The sequence below is a fragment of the Equus asinus genome, chromosome 22, assembly GCF_041296235.1.
Source record: "Equus asinus isolate D_3611 breed Donkey chromosome 22, EquAss-T2T_v2, whole genome shotgun sequence".
In the NCBI taxonomy this organism is placed as follows: Eukaryota; Metazoa; Chordata; class Mammalia; order Perissodactyla; family Equidae; genus Equus; species Equus asinus.
Genome location: NC_091811.1, coordinates 34,439,070 through 34,466,681, shown reverse-complemented (window position 1 = coordinate 34,466,681; position 27,612 = coordinate 34,439,070). Strand labels below are relative to the sequence as shown.

Below are 27,612 nucleotides of genomic sequence, written 5' to 3'. Positions count from 1 at the left end.
CTCAGATCATATATAATAGTAAACACACTTGTCCAATTGCTGTTTTAGGCTGAAGCATGATGCTTGCTTTAAAAGAAGGTTAGTGTGATAGTTTGCACATACTTCAGGAGAATCAGGAATTAAGTTTGTGTAGGGAGGAGGAAGAGAGAAAAGAATTATGTTTCATAAGATTAGGTGCACTGTAGGAGGAGAAGGATTGCGTAAATACCAAATGTGACACAGGAGAGGATGGAGCCCCTTATCGCGCTTGCACTGTAGGATGATGTGGAGGATTATTTGTTTTATACAGAAGGACAGGAGGAGGGTGTTTTTCTTTTTTTTTTTTTTTGCATTTCTGATTATTTCTCTACTTACAGGGTTATATTAGGAAATTATTGTTCCTTCTATCAAAGTGTCACGAGAGGAGCTCTGGATTGCTAAGTAAATCCTGGGTTCTCATCACAGCCCTACCAGTGGGTAGAAGTGAATGGGAGCATCCGACAATAAGAATTCTTGCCTGACTTGCAACCTCAGGTGATTATTTGGTAAAAGGAAGATCCATGAACTTTGTGGGTGGCCTCAGTCATAGCAAAGTTGTGTTTCTTTAAAACCAGAATATTCAATAATTTCTCCTATATAACTGGCTGTTACATCTGAGTTACCATGTTGCATCAGAGGTGCAGCAGAGCTTAATGGTCCAAGAATGTGGGTTAAACCATTTAGTCAGGATTTGCTAGGAAATTGAGAAATTTCACTTTTTTGTTTGTTTTACCATTTGCCTCTCATTCACCTGGAGAGGGTGTTGGAGGGGAGCAGGAAGGGAGATTATAATGAGATTGATGAAGAGTGTGGTCCTGAGGACTTCTGTGGAGAGAATTGACTGTGCTGAGGTGTTTCTCTTGTTCTCCCCTCCTGTGCCCCTCAGCTCTTCCCGCCAAAAAAAAAGTGTGTGGATGGGAAATCAGGAAAACACTCAGGGAGCTTGTGTGTGTGTAGCCTGGCATACGGGGATGTAGGTTCTGGTACCTGACGTAAGCATGCAAAAGTCAGAAAGCAAGAGGCCATGGCAAAGAGACAGGGATGCAATGGGAACAAGCCACATTTCCACAACTAGTAGGAAAAAGATGTGGTTTGCTGGAGGTCATATGTGGATCCTGTAGAAGTGAGCCAATTACGACCCCTTCTGCCACTACTTCCCTCCCCGCCCCACCGGCACACTGAAGAATTTCCTGTCAGGAGGAAGATGACAGCCTCAACAGAAAGACTAGAATTTGATGATCTGATGTAGAAGTTGAGGGAGTCAGCATTTATGGCATTGCCAGTGCCCGAGAACTGAGGACCTGAGGTGAATCTCTGAGGGATCCATAAAAACACACTACAAGAAGGAACCAGCGTTGGGACATTGGCTAGTGGCAGAATATAACCGTCCCAGCCAAGGAACACCTTTTCTATCTCTTATTTCTTCCCCTTCTCATCATCCTCTACTCAGTCAGCAGTCAAAATTTGACTCATATTTTCACTGACTATAATTTCAAATTGCCCCCAACTAAGATGTCCGCTTATTTAGTAAACATTTATTGAACAGGTCGTATGTGCAAGGCATCATGCCAGCATGTGTATTTCCTGACCTCAAGGAATATGTCTCACGATGAATTTTCCCTTATTCTTATTCTTAATGCAATTTTAGTCTTCCCCAAAACAAGATTGACAATTGCATAGATCGATAATTTCTAGGTCTATAAACACAGTTTGTATATAATATGAATGTTCCACTTCCACTTGATGAACAAGGTGAGAGATGGAGCTGAGAAGACTTGGATGGGAATAAGCCTGCTTAGGACAGTGTGTTTAGCTAGATGGAGGAGGATTAGAGCAGCAAACCGGGTAGCTAGATATTATTCATCGTGATCTTCTCATTCTCTTGCCATGTTGTTTAATTTTAGCTCGATGTTATGACGGAAAAGAACTTGTTTTGCTTATTTGCTTCTTTAGTGAATATTTATTCAACAGGTACTACATGTGAGGCATTATGGTAGACATATGTCTTTTCTGCCCTCAAGAAATGTATAATCTAGTAGAGTAGAGAGCTTTCATTACTACGGCTGACTGCAATATTCAGAAGCATTTGATTAGTGAGATGCGAATGGTCTTGGGAATTTTTTAGTGCAAATGATAAAGACCTGATTCGAAATAACTTAACCAAAGTGGAGATTTATTGGCTCATATAACTAGAAAGTGCAGGGAATGACACTTCAGACACAATTAATAGCATCAGAACAGGGTACGCTTCCTTCTTCTCGTTACTCTGCTCATCTCGGTATCAGCTTCATGCACAGGTGACTTTCTTCTTATGAAGCAGCTCTAGGCTATGCCACTCATTTAACTAGTATCTCCAGAGAAAAGAGTGCAGACTTTTTTTCCTGATAGGCCCAGGAGGTTTCTTGTGACTGCCCACTTTGGATTCATGTCCTTCCTGAATCCTTCATGGTGGCCAGGGAAATGGAGTGCTCCCACTGAGTCACCCTAGGTTAAATGCCTCCCTCTTTGGGAGGGTACCTTACTGGTTCCAGTCAGATTACTTGGAATGCATTCTCCGAAAGAAAGAGGTGTTCTTTCACCAGGAGAGAGCAGGAGGGAGAGGGTGCGAGCAAAACCCACATCTCCCTTAGCTGGTTGAGGGGCAGTGCGGAGAAGGGAGGGGTCTTTCTGGTGGTTGCGGAAGACGTGCAGGAAGTGGTGGTAGTAAGACCTGGGCTTTTGAGATTTCAATTGAGAGTTTGGTGGGACATGGAGGAAGGCTTCCTTCTCAGGGAGAGGAGCCAAATCATGACATTTACAAAGCCCAAAACAATTTACACAATGCCCTGTGACTCTCTCTCGATGTATTTTAGCACCTTGAAGGTAATCCATTCGCTACAATATTTTCCTCAGTTTCTCCCTTTCCTTTCTCTCCCCCCTGTGATCACCATTCCACTCATACCATGTCATTTCTTCTGCCTGGCAAAAGTCACTGGTGACTTCTTAATCTGCAAATCCTGTGGCCTCTTTGCAGCACTATCTGACTTAATATCTTTGAATGTTTGACGCTGTGATTCATTTCTTTCTTCTGAAAATTTTCCCCTTTCTGGACTTCTGAGACATCGCTCTCTCCTGGTTCTTTTTTGTCCACTTGAGCATTCTTTCTGAGTCACTGTTTGTTGGCCCCTTTATTTCTGACCTCTCCTTACTGTCTCTTTTCCCCAGAGCTCAAGCCTGGCTCTCTTGTCACTGTACATGTTCTTTTCTGGTGAGTCCCATTCATTCTCATGGCATCTACCATCACCTTTATGCTTATTCGTACCAATAGCCCTGTTAGATTTCTAAACATTCATTGTGTATCCCAAACTCCATGATCCATAAAGATCACAAATTGAACGTTTCCCTTATATTTTTGTGTCTCTTCTGTTCTTACCATTTTCACTGCTGTCACTCCAAAGTTTAATTTATAATTCATATCTAGCCAACAATCAAGAAAGATTTAATGTTGCTCCAAGCCCTGTTTAGGCCTCAATCCCGTATTCTAACTGATGTCCCTGAATAATCCCTTATTGTCAATAACATTGGACTTGGTAGACCACGTCTTTGTCCACATTTAAAAGACAAGAGGCTGGTATTTCAGTTTGAGTTTGAGTTTTAGATAGAAAGCAACACAGATTTGTAATGAGAGAAGTAGACTTTGGGGCAAGTATACGTAGAGAAAGAGGCACACAGCCTGGTCTGCATAATTCATAGAGGAGGTCTAATGCAGGCAGAACTGGAGAGAGGTCACTAAGGTTCAGGAAAGTGATGAAAAGCGCTACAAAATGGACTTTAGTTCCCACTGTTGTTGATTTTCACCCCCTTGGTTTTCTCTGCATGATTATCCATAAGTTTAAAACTTCAAAGAATTCAACATTGATTGCCACATTGCTACCTTTAAACAAATGTCTATTCTTAGCACTCTATAGTGACCAAGTCAAAACAAGTGTAGTCCATCTTTAGTCAAGTGGGTGCTTTTATCAAGTTAACTTCCACTATTTTTGTCAAAAAGAGTATCACTTGTTGACAGCTTCAAAAAGCGTGTTTCAAAGGTCCATTTAACATTACTTTTTCTTCAGTCCCACTGACAACAGTTTTAGTAATTTTTCCAATTCAAATGTCACATTTCACTGTAGCCAACTTCTTTGACCAGATAATAAGCCATACTATACACCAAATAGTGTAATTTTTTGGTGCTCAATGATGAGTTTGTAATCCTTCATTCGTGTGAAGATCATTAGAAACTAGTGAATGTTGAATATTTAAAAGCATTATATATTTGTTCAGAATGTTCTAAATATTTAGTGTTAGTGTTGTTTTATCAGCTATTTTGCTTGACAAAGACCTAAGCATCATTTTCACCATCTGAGAACACTCGCCTTTTTTTTCAGCCCTCCTTTATTTACATGGGAAGTCATAAAATTATATCAGGGCATTAACTTCTGATATTTTACTATCTGACATCCTGTCTTTATGTAGATTGGTTTTTATTTATTTTAATTTTTGAAGCATGAGTGTAGTCCTTATTTTAAGAAAATTCAAAAAAATATTTATTTTGTTATAAAATGCGTGATCATTGTAGATTTCGAAAGCATTGGTGAGCAGAAAAGAAGCAAATAAGATTTTATTCACAAACAACTACTGCTAAATTGATCTAGACCTTCCAAGCTTTTATTTAGACATCTAAATCTTTTTGTTTAAAAAAATCGTAGTAATTGGATCAGACAGTGTGAGTGTATTTACTCCATTTAAAAAAATATCTTGTATATCCTGGATTTTGTAGGCAACTTGTTAGAGTGGAACTTTTTTTGCCCTATCTCAGAAAATTACTACTAGGAACAGTATCCTATCATCAGGATTGCTGTAAAAAAATACTAATTCTCATATCCTGTTGCATTTTGATAATAATGATAACAACTAACTTTTACTGGGGAATTCTCATGTGACAGGCACTGTACTCAGCGCTTTACTTATATTATTTGACTCCTCATAACAATTATTTGACCTTCCTGGCAGTATCCATCTTTCATGGACAAGAACCTGGAGCACAGAGAGATTTATTATTTTGACCAAACTCATAGTACTAGTAAGTGGCAGAACCCGGATTCAAATCCAGGTCTTTGGGCGCCAGGCTGTGCTGAAAACTACAACACGATACAGTGAGAACATTTAGAATATATATAGTAAGATGTCACACTGAGTTTGCTTGCTCGCTTAGTGTCCTCAATCTGCCAATCTTTGAGATTCTGAAGTGGGGTAACATTGTCGCGAGGCTGCGAGGAAACCCTAAGGCAAGTGGAAAGAGTGGGATGATTTTCCCCTGGTATTTCAGAGCGAAGATCCTGAAATCCTGTTAGAAAAGCACTATATAGTACATTGCTGTTTCATGTGTCTGTTTGGGCACCATCACCAAAGCCCACATACCTCTTTGACTAATTTTCAAGAGGTACCATTATTTTCACGAAAGGCATTGTCAGCTACCAAGTCTCTTGTCTTAAGTCCTGTCTCTGTAGCCAGAGATCAACAGCCTACGTGGAATACTTGAATTTTACTTCCCTGTTAAAGATATAAGCTCCCTTCTTGGGTACCAAGCAATGGATAGAACTTGCATATGAAATGTAGAGAGGGACGGAGACTATTTAATAGATATTAGCAATAGAATTGCCTCTCAATTATCATGGTTCTCAATGAACTTTTTGCTGAGATGGGAAACATACAAGCCACATAGTCAGAAGAGTCGGAATTTGAACCCCAGTTTCACCGCTTACTGGCTCTATAGTCTTGGGTATATTGCTTAATCCCTTTGAGCCTCTGTTTTATCATCTGAGATGTAGATTTATAGATAGGGATAGAAAGATACACACAGTCTGGTCTATAGTAGACAACCAATGAATATGAAGTCTTTCTTAAAAAATACGGACAACCTTCTGCTTTGTATTTGCTCTTCTATGAGATGGAGAAGAACATCTCTTCTTCATTAAAACTGAATTTTGATTAAATTCTTATATGGAAAAGGATAACAGTTATAAAATTTTCAAGCATTAAGAGACCTTAGATATAATCCAGTTTAACTTTCTGATTTTAAAGATAAGATTTGAAGCTTGTAGCTGGAAAATAAACTGATTAATGGTGCAATCAAGACTCCATCATCTTGTCCAATATCTTGTTATAAATAATAAAGTTACTGCTGATGGCTGACAAAGGAGACAAAATTTACAAAGTTTTGTTTTGTGAATGGTCCTTGAAAATAAGTTATATGCGAGATTGACCTCTATAATTCCCAAATGAAAGTTTGAGCCTTGGAAATGTAGTTGCTAATGCATCAACAAGGAGAATACAATAAAATCAGAAGATGATGTTTTAACTCCTAGATCTTTGTAATGAAACACAATTGTTGTCCTCAGCAAAAGATCATAACTATATATGTGGGCATGTGGTATTTTTTTTCCTGCTTTACCTCATAGAGTGGATACTCATTTTAATTTTGTTAATAGTCTTAGGTTTAATGAATTCTACATATTAAATATACACATACTCATAAATTTCATAAACATGCATTTAGAATTTCCTTAAATATAATTTTGTTGTGGTTAAATTTTTATACTAGTTTTTGAAAACATACCTTCTTGTCTTAGTGGTAATAAAAGTGTGGATTTACCACTTTTCATAACTGTGTTTTGAAAGCTTTATAGTCCTTTAGAGACAGACTCCCTGGAAACCTTGCCAGTCAGCAAACACCCAAGATTAATAACATGAATGATTTGATGATTTTGGCATCTTGCAAAAATTATGCATTGGGTTTTCTTTAAAGAGGCATAACTTGTATTTTCCACTTTCAATTCTTTAACTTTTAGCTCATGTTTCAAATAGGCTATTGGTGTGTTCTTATATTTCTCCTCCAAGATTTCCAAGAATGATATGATAAATGATGATAATGTAAATTTTAGAGTAAAACACATGGTAAAAAACTCTGTTAATGGATTTGGCTTTTTGGAATAATGTTGATTTCTCTTTTAAAAATTCAAATTTCATATCAGTGAAAATTTGATAACTAGTTATTTCAATTTCACTTTGCTACCTTGTGGAATAGGTGAAAATGCCAATGGCAGATATAGGGTATGAGTGTCTCATTGCAATACTTGTCTGCTTTATTGAGTTGCCATTTGTCAAACTGTGAACATGTATATGTAACCTCTTGCGCTGGATGTTATTATTATGATCCTTTAGGTTTTTTTAGTTTAATCAAATAAAAATTATTTAGAGGTGTATTGACAGAAAAACATTTGTGTATTTACCTGCCTTAGACGTTGTAAAGAACCCATTGAATGATCTACAAAACGTGCCTCTTTATAAAGACTCGAATTTTGAACTGGAGAGCTTTGTGCCCATGTGAAGTTCAGATATCTATATTTTTTCTTCCAAGAAAACAGCTAGATGAGGAAGCCAGCACATAGTGAATGCATCATTGTTTGTAATTTCCTTTATAGATGCTCTTCTTGCTCGCTTCTTCCTCACCCCTTTCCCCATTTGAGAAATCTTGTTGAAACTCATTAATTTATCTGTAAGTTTTGAGCATTTCCTAAATGTCAGGGACTATTCCATTAAGAAAAATAAGGAACAATTTTGATTTCTCACTCCATGGCAAGTACTGTTCCAACAACTTTACGGACACTAACTCAATTATTCCTCGAAACTGCATGAATAAGGCACAGAAGGTTATTTCTCTTGCCCAAGGTCACACAGCTAGTAAATAGTATTTGAACCCAGGCAGTCTGGCTCCATCGCCCGCACTATTAATCAGTGCACTGCACTGCTTGCAAGTTGCAAAATACTTTTAGAATGATGGCTTCCATACTTGCTTATAAGACCAATGACATAACGAGCAAATTAGCTTCTGAAAGGAAGGATTTAAATAACTTTTAGCTTTTTCCAAGTCCAGCTGATCCTGACCATGAAAGAACTGCTCTCTTGTCCTGTCATGTCAGTTGCCATAGTGATTTTGAAAATGGACTTGAAGCTTGGTAAAGACGGAAGAGTTCAGAAGAGTTTGTGTCTTTCAAACTTTGAGTAGAAGAGCCATTCAAAGAGGGTTAGCTTTCCTGAGTTGTTCATGTTGGTCAGGACAGTCAGTACTGTATGTTCTGGGGTGACCTCAGGTTTCTGCCTCTTCTGATAATAGCTGTCGGTGAAGTTAACAGAGGATTTGTGTTAAGATGTATAATGTGGAGAGTTATAATAAATAATTAGCATAGTCACAGCTTTTTCCCCCTCTCACAATAGCTGAAAGATTAATTTTAACTTCCTTTCTCAAAAAAATCTGGAATGTAGTACAGCATTTGGAAGGTGTATCAACATACACCTCTGTTGTTTGTTTTCCAGGCTATGCTCAAAATCTCTACAGTCAGCAACAAAGCCCTGAAAAATCAATATTTCGGCTCTTAGACTCCTGATAGGGGTGTAAGGGCAGGGTTTTCTGCCTCTTTAATTTGCCCCCTGATGTTTTCTAGTTTCCTGGTCTGAGCTTTTCTCGAGATCGGAGAAGGAGGGAAGTTTATGAACCCCTAGTGGATCCTTCCACCATTGTGGATTTCTGCCTGTTAGTCTTTTACTGTTACACACATTCACACCTCATATATTTTGCTCTAAAAGCAGAACATCTGAGATGATTCTGTGGTTGAAAAAGATCTCAAAGTGATGGAAGATGGATTTAACGTTGCCATTTTTAGATAATGCTGTAAATAGAATGGCAGCTGTCCTCGGATGCATAGCAGATATACAGTACATATGCTGAATAGAAACAGATAAAAGATTGCACTCAATTAATCCTCACGAAAAGTAGTGTTTTAGCTGTGGCCTCAGTCATCGAGTTTTTAGCTACAGTGCACTTATTCTGTACTCTCACGTGAGAAAATGCCATGCTTTGAAGGTGACTCAAGAAGGGGAAAAATTGGTATTATCCCCAACTAGGTTTAAAGCAATCCATAAAATTTTAGTTATTCGCCTCCCCTCTGTTTTTTTAAAATCTTGTAAATAATTCGAATCTATAAACATTTCAGGAACACCTGTTATAAATAAGGCACTCTTCTTGGTGCAGTGAGGGGAACAAGACGCGAACTGTTTCTTGGATAGGAAAGGCATAAGCAGAAATTTATCATGCAAGATCGAATCTGACGATTGCTATAAGTGAATTTAGATAGATATCTTTAGCTCAATAACAGTTGAACATTTATGAAACAACACCTCTGTTTCAAGTATATTGTTAATTGGTACTATGGATCTCAAGATAAATTAAACCTAGTCCTCGAGATTTCCTCAAGGGAGATGACGTGTAAACTAATAGTTATAGTCAATAGTTGAATTTATAGTTTGTGTTCAGAAGTAGCAGAGGAAGGAAAGATGAACTCCTCTGGAAGGTGATGGGTGGTAGGACAAGGCTTCATAGAAGAGGTAATGAGTGACTAGGATTTGGGGGCATGAATAAGAGTTGAGTAGATAGATAATGAGAGATGAAGGCAATAGAAGTTGAAGGCATTACAGAAAAAGGGAATGTCATGCCCAAAGATAAGGTGGCATGAGACTGCATCATATGTTGGAGACTGAATTTTCTGAGGTTGCCCTCATCCTGTACAATCTCTCTGCCCTGGGGAGGACGTCTGGAGTGTTCAGCAAAGATAGGGTTATTAAAATCCAGGCCAAAAGCAAAGTGAATTGTATATGTAAACTTTGTTTTTATGACAACAATGCATATGCTTTCTCTTTAAGACAGACCTGGGGGCTGGCCCTGTGGCCAAGTGGTTAAGTTAGCACCCTGTGCTTTGGCGACCCAGTGTTTCACCTGTTTGAATCCTGGGCGCGGACATGGCACCACTCATCAGGCCATGCTGAGGCGGTGTCCCACGTGCCACAACTAGAAGGACTCACAACTAAAATATGCAGTTATGTACTGGGGGGATTTGGGGAGAAAAAGCAGAAAAAAAAACAGAGAAGATAGGCAACAGTTGTTAGCTCAGGTGCCAATCTCTAAAAACAAAAAAAAAAGGGCAGACTTGGTTTTTCATCCTGACTCGGGAACTTGTTATTCTGTGATCTTGTGAACAATCTTCTAACCCTCTCAGACCTCAGTTTTTCAACAGAAATGGGAGTTCTTGTATTTAATATAAAACAGTAAATTGTCTGATACTTAGTGTATAGTGATGACTTTAATTATCTCTCTTTGGATTTTTTTGGTTGACTGTCTTTTGGTGGTGCTCCTTGCTGACGGATTAAAAACATAGCTTACTCCATGGATGTAGTGGGACTGCCGTTCTTCCCATGAAGTCTGGAATTTTCATGACGTAGGAGAGGAAATTGAAAGAGCTCTGGAAAGGGGGAGCTTGGAGACCTGAATTCTAGTTCTACCTTAGCCGCAAACTGAGACCAATGATCTTGACTGAAAATGTGCCCTGTAGTTGATTCTTCTCTTAAGGGGGGTGGTGTTGGTACTGAATGTCTGTCTGACTCATGTCCTTGTTGCTATGAGTAGTTTCTGAGGAGCAGCCCAGCGACTTGAAAGAAATAAACCACACAACTTAATTCCAGTAAAGGCTTACTAAATCAGAAATTCACTTATACGTTTTCTGCTTGGGGGGAAAATTGTCTGCAGCAACTAAATTCATTTTAAAGAATGGTGGTTTCCCCATTGTTGTAAAAAAAGGACGAAATACAGAGTTAGTATCCCCTACAATTCATTAAACATGCAGAAAGGTGTTTGGCTAGCGTTGCTATTTCATTCAAAGATCAAGAATGGGAAGAGTGGGAGCGTGTGGTTGGAAGGTGTGGGTGTGCGATGGTGAGATTGGGGTTAGATGAGCGCCAAGGAGCCTCTAATGCCTGTTGAGATTCTGTGTGTCAGAACACGCAAAAAATACCAATGAATCATGTTAATGATTGATAAAGTTTACAGCTTGAGAAACTTATTTGCTGTTGACTAAGGAACACAGTGTTTCTTTCTATAAATTAATTGTTATCTTCGTGAATAATGAGTGTTCATTCACAAAGTACAGAGAGATTAACATCCTGAAGAATATGTAGTCAGTCGGGCTGCAGTCAAGGAGTGTTACCTCCAGATTCCAAACCACAGCCCTTTGATATTACTTCCTCTCATGACAAAATCTAACTGCTATTTTCACTGTACATTAATTTTGATATCATTTTGAAGTAATAGCATGTACGGCTCTCTAGTCTCTTAATGTAGACAGTCCTGTCTCTCTCCTTTCTATTTTCCTTGCTTTCTTTCCACCGTTAATCTGGTAACCAGCCACTTATTGTACTGATTATCTTGTAATTGAAACTGTAAAAGCCTATGGCAGGTAAACCTATGGCAGGCAGATGGTCTCCCCAGTATGTCAGCTGTCTCGGATGTGGGTTTTTTTTTGTGCTACAGTGTGGTCTAAGGGGAAAAAAAAAAGACAAAGAGCCCAGACCATACAATTTGAAATTTAACAGAATGTATTTGCTAACACTTTCAAAGTTGCCTTAAGACCGAAATTCATTATGGAAGCATCTTTTGTGGAGGATGAAGTGAAAGACACGAAGGGGAAGCTATAGTGCTGGGATGACTGCAGAGGTTGTTAGAACAGATTTTCAGTAGCTTGTTTGTGCCTTTGGTCTTTTGGTGGACTTACTCTTGGCGGGGGAGGTGGAGATGCCCCCAAGCTATCGGTTGCTTCTGCTTGTTCTCATAGCAGCCTGAGGGGAAAAGTGCTTGTTTAAACACTAATATATTCCATAAAAACCAACAATTATGGCAAGGTTTTTAAAAAAGAAAATTACATTAAAGATGAATGAGGATATATTGAAATAATTACGTTTTAAGGTGTGTAACATTAAAAGATATTGAATAGAATATTGACTGTTTTGTGGAAATAGCAATAATGAGATTCCTGTCACCTAATCTTACAATAATTGGGTTATTACTATGCAAATGAAGGTATTACTTTAAAAAAGTAAAGAAGCAAGACAGATCCTTGAGGCAGTCCTTTATCTAGTCTTAAAGCTGTGCTGTCAATTCTCCTTAGACTGAAGATCCTTTTCTAAACAATTTGGAGATGCTCATTTCACTATTTGCTCCTGAAATTCCACTATAATATTTTTCAGCTGCCACAGGTAGCCAGATCGGTGGCTGGTGATTTCATATGTTTTTAGCTCTTTGTGGAACTCAAAGGAATAATTAAACTGTATAATTATTGCCCACTGTCTTTTTTTTTTAATGAAATGTTGTGAATTTTCCTGCCAAAGATGCATGCTGGAGCCCTTATCTCCATTTTCCATACAGCTCTATCATTATTGTGTATTGTCAGGTGGTACCTACACATCTGAAAAGCCACCAGGTCATTTTGGGCTAGCAGACCTCCTAGGACACCTTTGTGGTTGAGGAAGTGATTCCATTTGTCCTCAGTCATACTCAGATCAATAGTCCATGCACTGTTGTCACCACCATGTCCATTTAAGCTCCTGTGGCACCCATTAAATGAATAGAAATATTTGGGACAGTGGCCATTTTAGTTCACGCCCCAGGTAAATATCTGTGTGTTTGGCAGAGAATGGTATTTCAAACTGTTGATTGCTGACGTTTTGAGTAAAAGGTGATTTTGTTTCCTGAGAATGTATGATTTTTACACACCGCTTGCTAAATGAAATGCTCTCTGTGTAAGGACACAAAGTTCCACCTTAAAAGTTTTCTAGGATTCTTACATAGAGAAAGAATCAAGTAAAAGTCTTGGATTGAGCCTTATTGAAATCTCACAATGGACTTTTTACAGTTTGAAGATCTTTGATACTGTATACTAGATTAATCAGAGCAAATAGATTTGAGGAAATCATGAAAGACAAATTTCATTTACGAAGTCCTTTTGGTTCCAAGGATTAGGAAGCCAAGAAAATATAAGCCTTATCAGTTTATTTCAGAATCTGTTGAGACTTGAAACTTATAAATGTCATCGACAACTGCTTTTTACCTTACGTTCTTCCATAGTTCTTAAGGTAGAACTTGGCTCGGAGTGGCTATTGTACATTACATTTATGCCACTTTCAGTTCAGTAGAGAAATCTTAGAATAAATTTCTATTTATACGAGGACAGATTTGTTGTTTTATTATTCTGAGGCATGATTTATCAGACACAGATAACATTTTCAAACGATTCATAATTCTGAAAATGTTAATTCAAATCCTTACCTTTGTATAGTCCAGCTCGTTTGGTTGGCCTCAATAAATCAATATATGTGGGTAGTTTTTATTAGATCTCAGTGGAAAGGATATTTGGGAAAAAATGCAGAATTCTAGCACATCATTTGGGTGAGAATAAGTTATGCTGCTGTTATAAACAACCCTTAAATCTCATTTACAAGCTCAGTTGTGAGTTTAGGTGATTCTGCAGGTCAGCTATCCTCCGTATGCTGACTTAGCTTTCCAGACTTCGATTTTATGGCTCCTCCATAGATACCTGCCTCTGTGAACTGCCAGGCTGGGGAAGACAGGGCTGGAAAGTTGAGCACTGGCAATTAAATACTTCATTCCAGAAGCAGCAAACATCGCTTCTCATATTTCTTTGCTAGAACTAATCATATGATCACTCCTAATTTCATTGTGATGGGAAGTGTAGAGGAGAACCAGATACTGATCAATATTGGTAATATATCCAGTATTGATTTATTCCAATTATTGAGAATACCTTTGAAATATGAAACACCACTCACAATGTGTGGATGAAAGTACAGCAAGGAGTGTTAATGAATGATTTTCATGAAAGATAATAAGCATTTTCCTCCTGTTCATTGATGCTGTCATTTTTCTAGACTTCTCAGACCTTGCTATTCTTGGGTTTTATGGAACAGGTTTTACCTTGACTAAGGTCGCTGTGCAGTCACCCTTTGCAGATGGGATTATTGTTAGCTTTTAAATTGTAGCTGTGACCAACCTGCAGCAATGATAAACATTGCAGAAGAATGCCCTTTGTCCAGGTTTGATGAGGGTTGATGGCGTTAAATGCACCTAATGGTTTCTCAGCTTGGAAAGGGGGTTATAGCAGTTCCCCCTTATCCATAATTTTGCTTTCGAAGGTTTCAGTTACCCACTGTCAACCTTTTTCCAAAAATATTACATGGAAAATTCCAGAAATAAACAATTCATAAGTTTTAAATTGTGTGCCGTTCTGAATAGCATGATGAAATCTTACACCATTTCACCTGGAATGTGAATCATCCCTTTGTCCAGTGTATCCATGCTGGATAGGCTACCTGCCCATTAGTCTCTTAGTAGTCATCTTGGTTGTCAGATCAACTGTTGAGGTATTGCAGTGCTTGTGTTCAAGTAATCTTATTTAACTTACTAATGGCCCCAAAACGAAAGAGTAGTGATGCTGGCAATTCAGATATGCCAAAGAGAAGCCATAAAATGCTTCCTTTAAGTGAAAAGGTGAAAATTCTTGACTTAATAAGGAAAAAAAAATTGTACGCTGAGGTTGTTGAGATGTACAGTAACTTTTATTACAGTCTATTGTTATAATTTTTCTATTTTATTATGAGCTATTGTTAATCTCTTACTGTGCCTAATTTATAAATTAAACTTTATCATGGGTATATGTATGTATTGGGAAAAACATACTATATATAGGGTTCGATACTATCCACGGTTTCAGGCATCCACTGGGGATGTTGGAACAGATCCCCTCCGGGTCGGGGGGACGTACTGTATTTGATTTGCAAAAGAAGGAAACATGAGAGTCAGTTCTACTCATTCTGATAGTTTCTACAAAGAAAAGAGAGCACACTTTCAGTATAATGAATGCCCCATTATCTTTTTGAACAAAGCGGAGTATTTGGAGCAAATAGGTGCTTGGCAACAGTAACAAAACTTTGTATCATATTAACTTTTTTGGGTAGCAGACTATAAGAGAATGGGGTGTATTTGACCTGGAGGGAGGAAGTATTTTACCACGTAGGTGAAACAGCTTCCTGTCATCCTCAGATGGTGACCAAGTAATTTCTTTTAAATATCTTCATGAACTCATGAATTTAAGCATATTTGATGAATTCAATCTCTTGCAATTCCTATCCTTTTTGAAGCTCAAATTGTCTCTACTTTGACCAATGGAAACCTCTTAAAATTGGCTCCTGAGTACCTTTGACATAACTGTAGTCACCTTCGATAGCTTCCTTGGTATCTGGTATGTCAAGATGTTTTAGGTGCATTTTGTGCATATCCTGCCCCCATCCACTTCCTCAAGAAGCCTTGTTTTCATCACTATGTCTGTTCATTGCTACTGGTTGGGTCATTATTTATAGGCCTAAATAGACAGTGCTATTTTATGTGCTTAGAATTTTCACCTCCAGTACTCAAGTATTAATTTTGGGCTGTCAAATTTCATGTCAATACAAAGGTATTTAAACTTGTCCCAATGTATGTGAGGTCTTTCAGAAGTTTTACTAATATTTTTAGAGAACCACATTTCAGCCATGGAAGAATATCATCTAGCTATCAACTGTAATGTATACATTTAATGTTTCTGCTCTTAGTATATTTCTTTGGTTTAATACTGTGGGCAAAGTCTTCTTTCACAGTTTATGTTCCTATTTGGCTTTTTTTGGCTAGAAGTGATCATATCTGCTACACGTTATTGTCGCTACAGCCTCTTATGCATAGAGTTCTACTTTTATTTTTTGCACGCTTGCTTCATCTTGATCAGCATTTAACAATGTTTATCTGCTGCAGTAATTTCCTCAGAAGTTGTCATATACATTATATTACTTACATATTTCTCTAGGTAAATATTTAAAAATTATTTTTCAAAAAATAAGGAAGTAAACACTAGCAAATTATCATCATTTTACTGAGCTGATATAGCCCATGTCATAGTTCGCTTAAATAGTTACATCGCACTCCTGGAGACTACACCATAAAGCATTGTTTGGCACTGAAACATGGAAAGTTAGAGTCTATAACATTTCCTGGTTCAGAAAACCCTTTTCAGGCTAGGTCTCATGTATAAAGAACTCTTTTCGCTAATATGTCCAGGAAATCAAATGCCCCGTCTCTTTGCAGCTGTGTAGGAGGAAAGAGGAAGGGTGGAGTGATGGGGTCTAAAGTTTTTGTGTTTATTAGAACCTTGGTTATGTATAATTTTTGAGTGCCCTCGTTTGACAGGAATGCTTGGACCAATCTGGGTGACTGACAAGTAATTACTCCATCTTTTCAGAGGATGGTGTAGCACTCATCTGAAATGGGTCACTCGGACTAGTGCTTTCAGATACATATGATCCTCTGTTCCACCTGTTTACTTGTCCTGATTTCCACTTTTTGGTGTCTTCTGGAGGTTCCAAGACTAACCAGAAGGCCATGAGATTAGATATGTTATGAGATCACAGCCATTTTCAAATGATACACAAGTATACTGGATCATTAGAGTATTTTTTAAAGAAATTAGGATAGTTTTTGAAAAAAAGGCCCAACTAGATTTAGTTGATGATATCTCACATAGCCAGACATTAGAGGTGGGGCAGATAATTGCGTTGATTTTGTCCAGTGCTTTCAGCGTCTTATCTTTGCAGTTCCCAGAGCTCTGCCCTCCACTGTACGTCAGCTTTATTCTTAAATTGAAAGCAGATTGTCATCTGAAATTCCAGGTCTGACAGCCATAGGGTTTGAGAAAGAGACCATCGCTTCTGGTGGCTCTCTTTTAACAGTGAGGAAATGTTTTCCAAGAGACAAATCTCACTCATGTTTCATTGCCCCTGTCCTCTCGTGTCATATGCTCATTCATAGATCCAAACCATGTTTCCAGGAGTATGCCATTAATAGATTGGCACAGGCCTGGGTTCACCAACCAATCACTGGCAAGGAGGATGGGATTACTATGGTTGCCTTAAATTTAGCAGGACCTACCCCCGAGATGGGGTTCATTCCTTCAAACTGCACATCACTTACATGCTGAAGGAGGGATATTAAGGAGAAAGCCAGAGTATCTATTACCTTGTGCCTTAGGGCTTATTTGTGTATGTATATTCATTTGTTTGAGTGTAGAACATGAATAAAATAATGAGCAATTACAGTTGGAGCAAGAAAAAAGACAGTATGATATAATGTATCCAAAGATGTGTGTTTTGGTTGTAAAAATCTTTCGAACAATTCCTCTGATTTTTATTATTTTTAAAATTTTACTGACTATGAATTACTTGAGCAAGCTAATGTCATCCCTTTGTACCTCTAGATGAGCTCAGTGAAAACCAACTTCTGGGAAATATGAGTAAACTTGCCCTTAGGAGCTGTCATCTGGATTGAGCTTTCTATTCTAGCTGTCCTTCCATGGCTTCTCCTTGCAAACCCTCAATTATAGGTCAAAGAGTGTCCTGGGCTCTAGCACCACCACCTGTATTTTTCTAGACCTTTGCCTGGAGTATTTTCTACTCTTTCCTCCAACTTTCCAGATCTTTCCTCTTCCTCAAAACTCAGCTCCAGTTCTATGTCTATGAAGCCTTTTGGTGACCAGCCCATCCTGAAGGTCTTTGCTCTCTCTTTCCTCTGAAGACTTCAAGTATTATTTTCTGTGCAGTTCCTTTGTTGGTCAAATCATCTGCTGCCTTTTGAGCCTCCTATTCTATGTCTTTGGGCTGTTATTAACATCTTCTGCTATTGATTATGACCTTCTTGAAAATAGAAACCCTTGATAACTTAATGAGTCTCATGAAAATTGTTTCTTTTTATGTAGTCATTGGAAAGAGAAGTTTAAAGAATCTCTCATTCTGGACATAAAAATAGCTCACATTTATTAACCATTTTCTAGATGCCCAACACAGTAACAAATGCTTTAGGGGCATTATCTTGCTTCTTCCTCATGTACACATACAAAAGCTCCATGTCATAGGTTAGACAAAAACCTATCTCAAAATAGTTGAAGCAAGAAATGGAATGTAGTGGTACCCTAGCAGAAAGTAACATTTAAGCTCACAGGATATTTCTGGGTATCCATCTCTCACTCTCTTGTCCCATCTCTTAGCTTCACTTTCCTCTTAGTTGAGTTTTTTAGGTTTGAGTGCTCCTCAATAACCTCAATCACAGAGAGAGGGAGGGAGGGAGGTGAGGGGGAAGGGAGAGAGGGGGAGAGAGACAGAGAAAGAGAGAGAGAGAGGGTTCCTGTAGTGGCTGGAGTGATAGAGATCCCCACACGGCTTCCCAGCCCTGGTCACTGATTACTCAGGCCTGAGCAGTCATGCCTAAAGTGTAGCAAGAGGGCGTGTGGGCCAACCCTACTTGAACCATGAAGTCTGAAAATAGGGGCAGCATGGTTTTTCACTTAGATGCTGAGTAGACAATTACTCTGGTAAGTATTATTTCTCATTTGCAGATAAGCCCTGGTCTTAGAGATTAAGCAACTTTCCCAGGATCACCCAGACAGGAACATTCAACCCAGCATAAACTCCAGTTTATGCTAGTAACCACTTTGCTATATTGTAGTATTTTGATTAAACTGTGTTTGAGTATCAGTGCTCAAGATAAAAATAGCCTCTACTGTATGGAGCTTATTTTGTGTATCTTTAGTAGTAGTCCTCTTCAGACAGTCAGTGCCTCGACTTCCTCATAGAATCTCTTCTTTTTTCCCAAACCAGGAAATGAATCATTATCTGAAACTGTTACAAGCTCGTCGAGTGACTGGATTTGCTTTTCGAAGACTGTGTTTCAGTTACCATGTTTCCTTACCCAGATCTTTGCACATGAATACCCTCATAGCTTTTTCTGTCTCCAAAGACACCATACTTGACAAAGAAATTTCAGGTATTGTCAGGGGAGTGATATTTGCACAGGAAAAGCAGATTGGCCACTAAAATCTCCCTCCACTGCCTGCAGAGGTGACTGGGTGTAAGGTGGAGATTCATGAGTGTGGTACACGGACCAGCCCAAGGTCTTTTAGCAGAAAGATTCTTGGCCACCCTGGGGAGAATAAAGCAGGACAGAGTGAGCTGTGGATGCTGAAGCTCAGATTCTCAGAGCTCCTGAGATGAAAGTGTACAGGTCCTGTTATCTCTGGCTCCTTCCAAAATCCAGGGCCTGCCCTGCTCTTGCTTGGGCCTGCATCAGGCCCTGTTCTTCAGGTTCTTCCTGCCCTCTCGCTGCCTCAGAGAGACCACCCACTGTTTCACAGCAACTCTGAGTCTTCCCGTTCCTCTCCCTCCGACCCCAACATTTCAGATGTCTAAGATGAGTTTTCTATGACTTTTGACATTATTGTATTTTAGGTGCGATTTAATTTTTCACATATTGACACACAAACACATATTTTGTTGTTACAACCCCTTTCTTGACATTCTGGAATGCATTCCTAGCTTTACTTCTTTCTCTGCTAATGACTTTTCTAACTTTGAAGTAGTTAGATCACAGCTTTTTTATTAATAAGTTTTAATGACTTTGTTTTCTCCACATCATCTAACAAAGTACGTTGCAGATATTGCTCAACAATATATTTATTTAATTTGACTTAGTACTCAGAGATGGGTTGAACTGTCTATGACACTGATATGAGGACCAGGAATTTCATCGTATTCATAGAGGTGGCCTGAATACTGTTTTTATTCTGCACTTTCAGCTTGAGCTAAGAGCTGGGGGATGAAACAACGTTTACCAGCCTAATGCACAAATTGGTATGTAGTTCTTACTGTCTTTATCCATTGTCTTTGATATATCAGCTGAGGGGTTAATTTGGGATTACTTTTTGTTTTTAGAATGTAAAATTTGGTGTATTCTCAGGATTTTTGCCTCTAATCAGGAATAATGGCTTCTTGTTATAAAAAGCATTAAAATATGATGTGCTATCTTATCCAAATTAGATGTCAGTTGTTTTATAGATTACATTTAATCCATGATGGTACTGTGGCTGGAAAGGGCAACAAGTCTTCTCATGTTGAAATGTGGCCTATTAACAGTGAAAAATGGATTTATAGATTATCTTCCTATTAACAGTTCATGGTCTTTATTGAAGGTATTTGGTCTGTTCACCTACTGATTTTTAACCAGTTGAGTGTAATTCCACCTTCAGTCCAAGAACATCAGCATGGGGGTGTATCCATTTTACTTTTTAATGTTAAAAACCACAAAGGCCTTTCTAAATTAGCAGAGGGCATTTACACAGCAAACAAGTGAGAAACGTTATGAGCTTTTATCAACTGTTTTGGTTTTAGCTGCCACTTTGGGGCTTTTACACTTCTTTCCCTTTGCCACCCCATCTCCAGGAGGCAAACAAAGAAATATAACTTGCGTTAGCTATAGAAATGCCTCTAAGATCACTGCTTTAAGTGTCCTGGGGATTTGGAGTAGAAATCCTGAAAAAGAGGAAAAGGCAAGGGTAAAAGCTCTGTTGACAGGGGAGTTTCATAGGCATGTGGTGAGAGCACAACATTGGACATGTGAATACAAATTTTGTACGCTTCCTCTCCTTTTGTAAAAAAAAAAGTCTTTGAGTGTAGAAGTTCTGCCTGGTTAAAGAGTTGGACACGGGCAGCTGTATAGCTTAGTTTTTCTTCCTCATTCATATACTTCCCTGTTGGGGTGTTTAGCGCCTTCTCTCCTTCTTGTCCTGCTCCTCATCACATGTGGCACCACTGGCTGAGAGGAAGGCAGATGGCTCTCTCTCTGTCTACGATGCTGTATGGTGCTCTATCATTTGGCCTGCCCACTGGGCTGGCGTGGAAGGGCATTTGAATTCTCACTTGGGTGCAGTGCCTTAGTACATTCGCCCTCTGTTGGCATTAGGTCAAGAACCCCAGTTAGCTCGTGAACCAAGTTCCTCCTAGGAGTAAACATAATACATGTACTTGGCTAGGAGATCAGTTGTTAAAGATGATTTTATTTTTCAGTAGAATCAGGTATTTGTTCAAATTTAGAAAGCATCTAAATAGAGGCGATTTAGACATTTAATCAAAGCAAAATTTATTCTAAAAAAATAGGAAGATCTCATTATAGATTCGCAAATCTGTGTATTTGTGTGCTTAGGGATAATAATAATACTGGAATATGTTTCAGAGAGAAGAGATGAGTAAAAATAAGAAAAGAAATTAATGGATTTGAGCCCAAGTAAATGAAACTCTATTGTTTAATTATAGTGTCTGACTGTGAATATAAATGGGAGATGTAGACAAGAACTTTCCTACAGTTTGGATCATAGAAGATTTCATGACTAAAAGGGGAAGTCTGTCACTCTGAGCTACAGGCTAGACGTTTCATCCTTCATAAAATGAATCAGGGAGTATAAAAAATATTTTGGGAATTGAGGACAGTCTCTTTTGCACACACTCAAGTGTTTTTACATTTAAAGTGAGTAAAAACTGCATAATGTGGAAAATATGCCAGTGTCCTGCAAATTTGCCATTCTATAGTAGCCTGGAGAGATGGGGAAAAACTCATTGATACACAATGCGAAAGGACGTGCCAGCTTTTGCGATTTCATGTTTGGAAGCTCAAAGGGCCCAGTGTCTGCAATAATATCGATGGTTGTGCCGTTTATTTGTTATCAATTGATACTTTTGGCAAATGGGTAAGTTTAAACCCCAGTGTCCTGGTTAAATTCCAATGTAGATGAGTGATGATATTCCATCTGCCATGTTCTTATTTTGCCTTTCTTAAGGAAATGAAGCATAACTTCATTCTCAAAACAGACTGTTGACACACTTTGGATAAAAAGTTAATATTTTCATTCCTCATCGTGTAATTCAGTATCATCAGACCTTGGTTCTGGGTCAACTCTTTCACTGACTCGCCCATGATGTTGTGCAAGTTAACTTCATCTGTCTAAAATGTATTTTCTATAAAAGGTGAACAATAGCCCAGGTATTTGTTAAGCCTACTTACAATATTAACAGAGTGTGAATTGTTGATGGTCCATATCCTTGAATAAAATAAGTGGACGATTTTGTCCAGACTTCAAAGACTTTTCAGATTTTTATTCACCTTAATGCATTAGAAAACACATTCTCTTAGACATTACCTTTAAAGTTGTCTATCCAAAATAGTATCTTGTTGTTTCAAACCAGTCAGGCTTTTTTGTTTTTTCCTCCTAATTCGAATTCATTTTTCAGTTATCTTTTTAGTGGAGGTACGAATGCTTGCATAGTTCTGGATGGGGTTAAACAGGAGAGTTTGGGCAGGGGAACAGGCAGAGTATCTCACATAGCTACATTTATTCTGATGTTTGGATTTTTGAGTTACCAATTTCACCAGTTTATAGAAATATTCAATAGGGCATGATTCATGACACACTTCTCTCAAACTGATAAAATGATGACTCCATTAGACTATAATAAATTACGTGTATATAATGTCATACCTAAAGCAACCACTAAAAAAGCTATGCAAAGAGATACACAGAAACACTATAGATAAGTCAAAATTGAATTATAAAATTAAAAAAGTGTTGAACGAAAGCAGGAAAAAGAAAACAGAGAAATGAAAAACAGAAAAAACAAGCAGGAAACAAAAAATAAAATTGCAGACCTTTGCCCTAACATACTAATCACATTAAATGTAAATGGTCTAAATACAACAATTTAAAGATATATTGTCAGAGTACGTAAAAAATTAGGACTCAACTATATGCTGTCTATAAGAAATTTTCTTCAATTATGATATAGGCAAGTTGAAAGTAAAAGGATGGGTAAAGATGTGACAGGGAAGGATATTATATAATGATAAAAGGGTTGCTGCATAAAAAAGGCATGGCAATCCTAAATGTATATGCACTAAATTACTGAGCTGCAGAATACATGAAGCAAAAAAATGACAGATTTGAAAGAGAAATGGACAAATTCACAAATATAGTTGAAGATTTTCGCCCCCCCCCCCCATCTCTTCAGTTGATAGAAAACTAGACAGAAAATCAGCAAGGATATATAGGAAACTCAATAAAATCAGTAACCAATAGACTCTGATTGACGTTCACAGAACGCTTCACCCAACAGTTGCAGAACGCGCAATCTTTTCATGTGACCATGGAACATATACCAAGATAGACCATATCCTGGGCCAGAAAAAAAACTCAACAAATTTAAAATAATTGAAACTATATGGATTGTATTCTTTGACCACCGTGGAATCAAATTAGAAATCAATAGAGGCTGGCCCCGTGGCCGAGTGGTTAAGTTTGTGTGCTCTGCTTTGGCTGCCCAGGGTTTCGCCGGTTCAGATCGCAGGCGTAGACATGGCACTCCTCATCAGGCCATGCTGAGGCGGTGTCCCACATAGCACAACCAGAGGCACTCACAACTGGAATATACAACTATGTACTGGGGGGCTTTGGGGAGAAGAAGAAGGAAAGAAAATTAAAAAAAGAAGATTGGCAACAGATGTTAGCAGAGGTGCCAATCTTTCAAAAAAAAATTAGAAATCAATAACAGAAAGATAACAGGAAAAATCTCTGAATTCTTGGAAACTAAGCAACATACATTGTAAATAATCCATAGGTTGCAAAGAAGTCTCAAGGGACATAAAAAATACATTGAACTGAATGAAAATAAAAATACAGTGTCAAAATTTGTGGGTCATAAGTAAAGACGTGCTGAGAGGGAAGTTTATATCACCTAATGCATATGTTAGAAAAGTGAAAAGTCTCAAATCAATAATCTGAGCTCCCACTTCAAGAGCCTACAAAAGAAAAGAGCTGAATATACCCAAAACAAGCAGAAGGAAGGAAATGATAATGTTAAGAAGAAATATCAATAAAATTGAAGACAATTAATTTTAACAAGCTGGTTATTTGAAACAATCAATAAAATTGACTAACCTCTAGCAAGTCTGACACAGAAAGAACAGAGAAGACACAAATTATCTATAACGGGAATGAAAAAGGGTGTACCACTACAGACCCTGCGGACATCCAAAGGGTAATATGGGAATACTATAAAAACTCTACACATGGAAGTGTATTTTTAAATCCATTAATTTATTTATTTTATTGTTGTAACATTGGTTTATAACATTATGTAAATTTCAGGTGTACATCATTTATTTCAGTTTCTGTGTAGATTACATCATGTCCACCACACAAAGAGTAATTACAATCCATCACCATACCTATGTGCCTAATCATTCCTTTCTCCCTCCTCCCTCTTCCCTTCCCTTCTGGTAACCATCAATCCAATCTCTGTCTCTATGTGATTGTTGTTGTTTTTATCTTCTATTTATGAGTGAGATCATACAGTATTTGACTTTCTCCCTATGACTTATTTCACTTAGCATAATACCCTCAAGGTTCATCCATGTTGTTGCAAATGGCCAGATTTCTTCCTTTTTTATGGCTGAGTAGTATTCCATTATATATATATATACCACATCTTCTTTATCTGTTCATTCCTTGATGGGCTCCTAGGTTGCTTCCAAGTCTCGCCTGTTGTGAATAATGCTGCAATGAACATAGGGGTTCATGCGTCTTCACGTGTTCGTGTTTTCATGGTCTTTGGATAAATACCCAGAAGTAGAATAGCTGGATTGTGTAGTAATTCTATTCTTAATTTTTTTGATGGGCATGAGGTAATATCTCATTGTGGTTTTTGATTTGCATTTCCCTGATAGTTATGTTGAACATCTCTACATGTGCCTGTTGGCCATCTGTATATCTTCTTTGGAGAAATGTCTCTTCAGATCTTTTGCCATTTTTTAGTTGGGTTGTTAGCTTTTTATTGTTGAGATGTATGAGTTCCTTATGTATTTTGGATATTAACTCCTTGTCAGATATATGGTTTGCAAATATATTCTCTCAATTGTTAGGTTACCTTTTCTTTTTGTTTATGGTTTCCTTTGCTGTGCAGAAGCTTTTTAGTTCAATGTAGTCCCATTTGTTTATTTTGTCCATTGTTTCCTTTGTGTGGTCATACATGGGACTTGAAAATATGCTGTTAAGACTGATGTCAGAGAGCTTACTGCCTATGTTTTCTTCTAGAAGTTTCACGTCTCAAGTCTTACATTCAAGTGTTTAACCCATTTTGAGTTAATTTTTGTGTATGATGTAAAATAATGGTCTACTTTCATTCTTTTGCATATGGCTGTCCAGTTTTCCCAAGACCATTTATTGAAGAGACTTTCCTTCCTCCATTGTATTCTCTTGGCCCTCTTGTCAAAAATTAGCTGTCCGTAGATGTGTGAGTTACACAAGTAAATTTCACAGATGAAATGGATCAATTCCACAAAAATCACAAACTACCCCAACTCATACAATCTTAAATAGATAATTTGAATAGCCCTATAACTATTTAGGAGATTGAATTTTTACTTTAAAAATTTCCAAAGAAGAAATACTCAGTCCCGGAAGTTTTCACTAGAGAATTCTAACAAACCTTTAAAGAAGTAACATCAATTCTACACATTCTCTTCTGGAAAACCATTTATATTATGAAAGTAATATTACCAAGATACCAAAACTAGACAAAGACTGTACAAAAAAAGAAAACTAGAGGCCAATATTCCTCATGAATACAGACATAAAAATCCTTAACAAAATATTAGCAAATAGAATTCAGCAATATATAAAAAGAATTATATACCATGACCAAGCGGGGTTTATTTCAGGGGTACAAGGCTGGTTCAGGACTTGAAAAACTATCAGTGCAATGCACCATGTTAACAGGCTAATGATGAAACATCACATGATCCTATCAATCATGCAGAAAAAGCATTTGACAAAATTCAACACCTGTACACGTTAAAAACTCAGAAAATAGGAACAGAGAACTGCCTCAACATTATATAGAGCATCTATTAAAAACTACATAAAAATCTACAACAAATGTTACTCTTAATGATGAATGACTGAATTCTTTCCTCTCAGATTAGGAGCAAGCTCAAGAATGTTTCTATTCAACGCTCTTACTCATTTTACAGTCATGTGCCAGTTAATGATGGGGTATGTTCTGAGAAATGTGTTGTTAGGTGATTTTATCATTGCGCAAACCTCATAGAGTGTACTTACACGTACCGTGATGGTATTTCCTACTACACGCTTAGGCTGTGTGGCACTAATCTTAGGGGACCACTGTCACTTATACAGTCTGTCGTTGACTGAAATGTCATTATGCAGCGCATGACCGTAGTGCTAGAATTTCTAGCCTGTGAACAAAAGACAAGAAAAAGAAATTAAAAGCATAGAGATAAGAACGGAAGAAACGAAACTGTCCCTATTTGCAGATGACATGATTGTCCCTATTTGCAGGTGACGGAAAATTCTGAAGAACTTCAAAAAAAAAAAAACTCCTCCCCGAACTAATAAGTGAGTTCAGCAAAGTAGTAGGGTACAAATAAACATACAAAAATCAATTATATTCCCACATAACAGTGATGACCAACTGGACCACAAAATTTAAAATATAATATCACTTACCATCACTCAAAAAACTAAAAACTTATGTATAAATCTAACAAACCATGTGTATGACTTTTATGCTGAAAGCCACTCAATCCTGATGGAAGATGTAAATAAATGAATACACCATGCTCAGGGACTGGAAGACACACTGTGGCAGAGATGTGAATTCTCCCCAAACTGATGCACAGGTTTAACACAATTCCTATCAAAATTCCAGCAAGAGTTTCTATAGCTATAGACAGGATTATTCCAAAATTTACGTAGAAGGACAAAAGAATCAGAAGAGTAAATCGGGAAAAATTAATCTACCCGATTTTAAGATTTGTTATATAGCTACATTAATCAAGACTGTGTGATATTGGGAGAGGGATAGACACATGTATCAGCAGAACAGAACAGAGAACCGTGAAATTGACCCACACAAATATGTCCAACTGGATTTTTGACAAAGGTGCAAAACCAATTCAATGGAGGAAACATAGCCTTTTCAACAAATGGTGATGGAGCAATTGGACATCCACAGGCAAAAAGATGAACCTTGACCTAAGTCTTACAGCTCATACAAAAATTAACTCCAAATATGTCGTGAACTTAAATGTAAAACTTAACTATGAAACTTTTATGAAAAAAGTAGAAACTCTTCAAGATCTAGGGCTAGGCAAAGCATTTTTATTTGAAACTTTTTTTTTTTTTTTTGAGGAAGATTAGCCCTGAGCTAACATCTGCCGCCAATCCTCCTCTTCTTGCTGAGGAAGACCGGCCTGAGCTCATATCCGTGCGCATCTTCCTCCACTTTATGTGTGGGATGCCTGCCACAACATGGCTTTCCAAGTGGTGCCATGTCTGCACCTGGGATCCGAACTGGCAAATCCCGGGCCTCCAAAGCAGAATGTGTGAACGGAACCACTGTGCCACTAGGCCAGCCCCTAAGCAAAGCATTTTTAGACGTTATACCAAAAACGCAATCTATAAAAGGGAAAAAATGGATAAATTGGACTCTAGCAAAATTAAAAACTTTTCCTCTGTGAGAGACCCTATTAGGAAAAAGAAAAGACAAGTCACAGACTGGGAGAAAATATTTGCAAACTGTGTATCTGACAAAGGACTAGCATTAAGAATATAAACTTTCAAAACTCTGTAGTAAAAAAATAAACAATCCAATTAGAAAATGGACAGAAGACATGAAGAAACATTTCATGGAAGA

General features: G+C 37.8%; 1 protein-coding gene across 11 annotated transcripts in view; it reads left to right on the top strand.

Moving 5' to 3' along the window:
- SOX5 (SRY-box transcription factor 5) overlaps positions 1-27,612 on the top strand; it is a 951,808-nt gene that overhangs the window by 108,033 nt on the left and 816,163 nt on the right. Inside the window, exon 2 of one of the 11 annotated variants that reach the window (XM_070494047.1) lies at positions 19,650-19,704. The exons of the other annotated variants lie outside the window; for them this stretch is intronic. The gene's annotated coding sequence lies outside the window, so the exon portion shown is untranslated. The remainder of the gene's footprint in view (positions 1-19,649; positions 19,705-27,612) is intronic. 11 annotated transcript variants of the gene reach the window in all.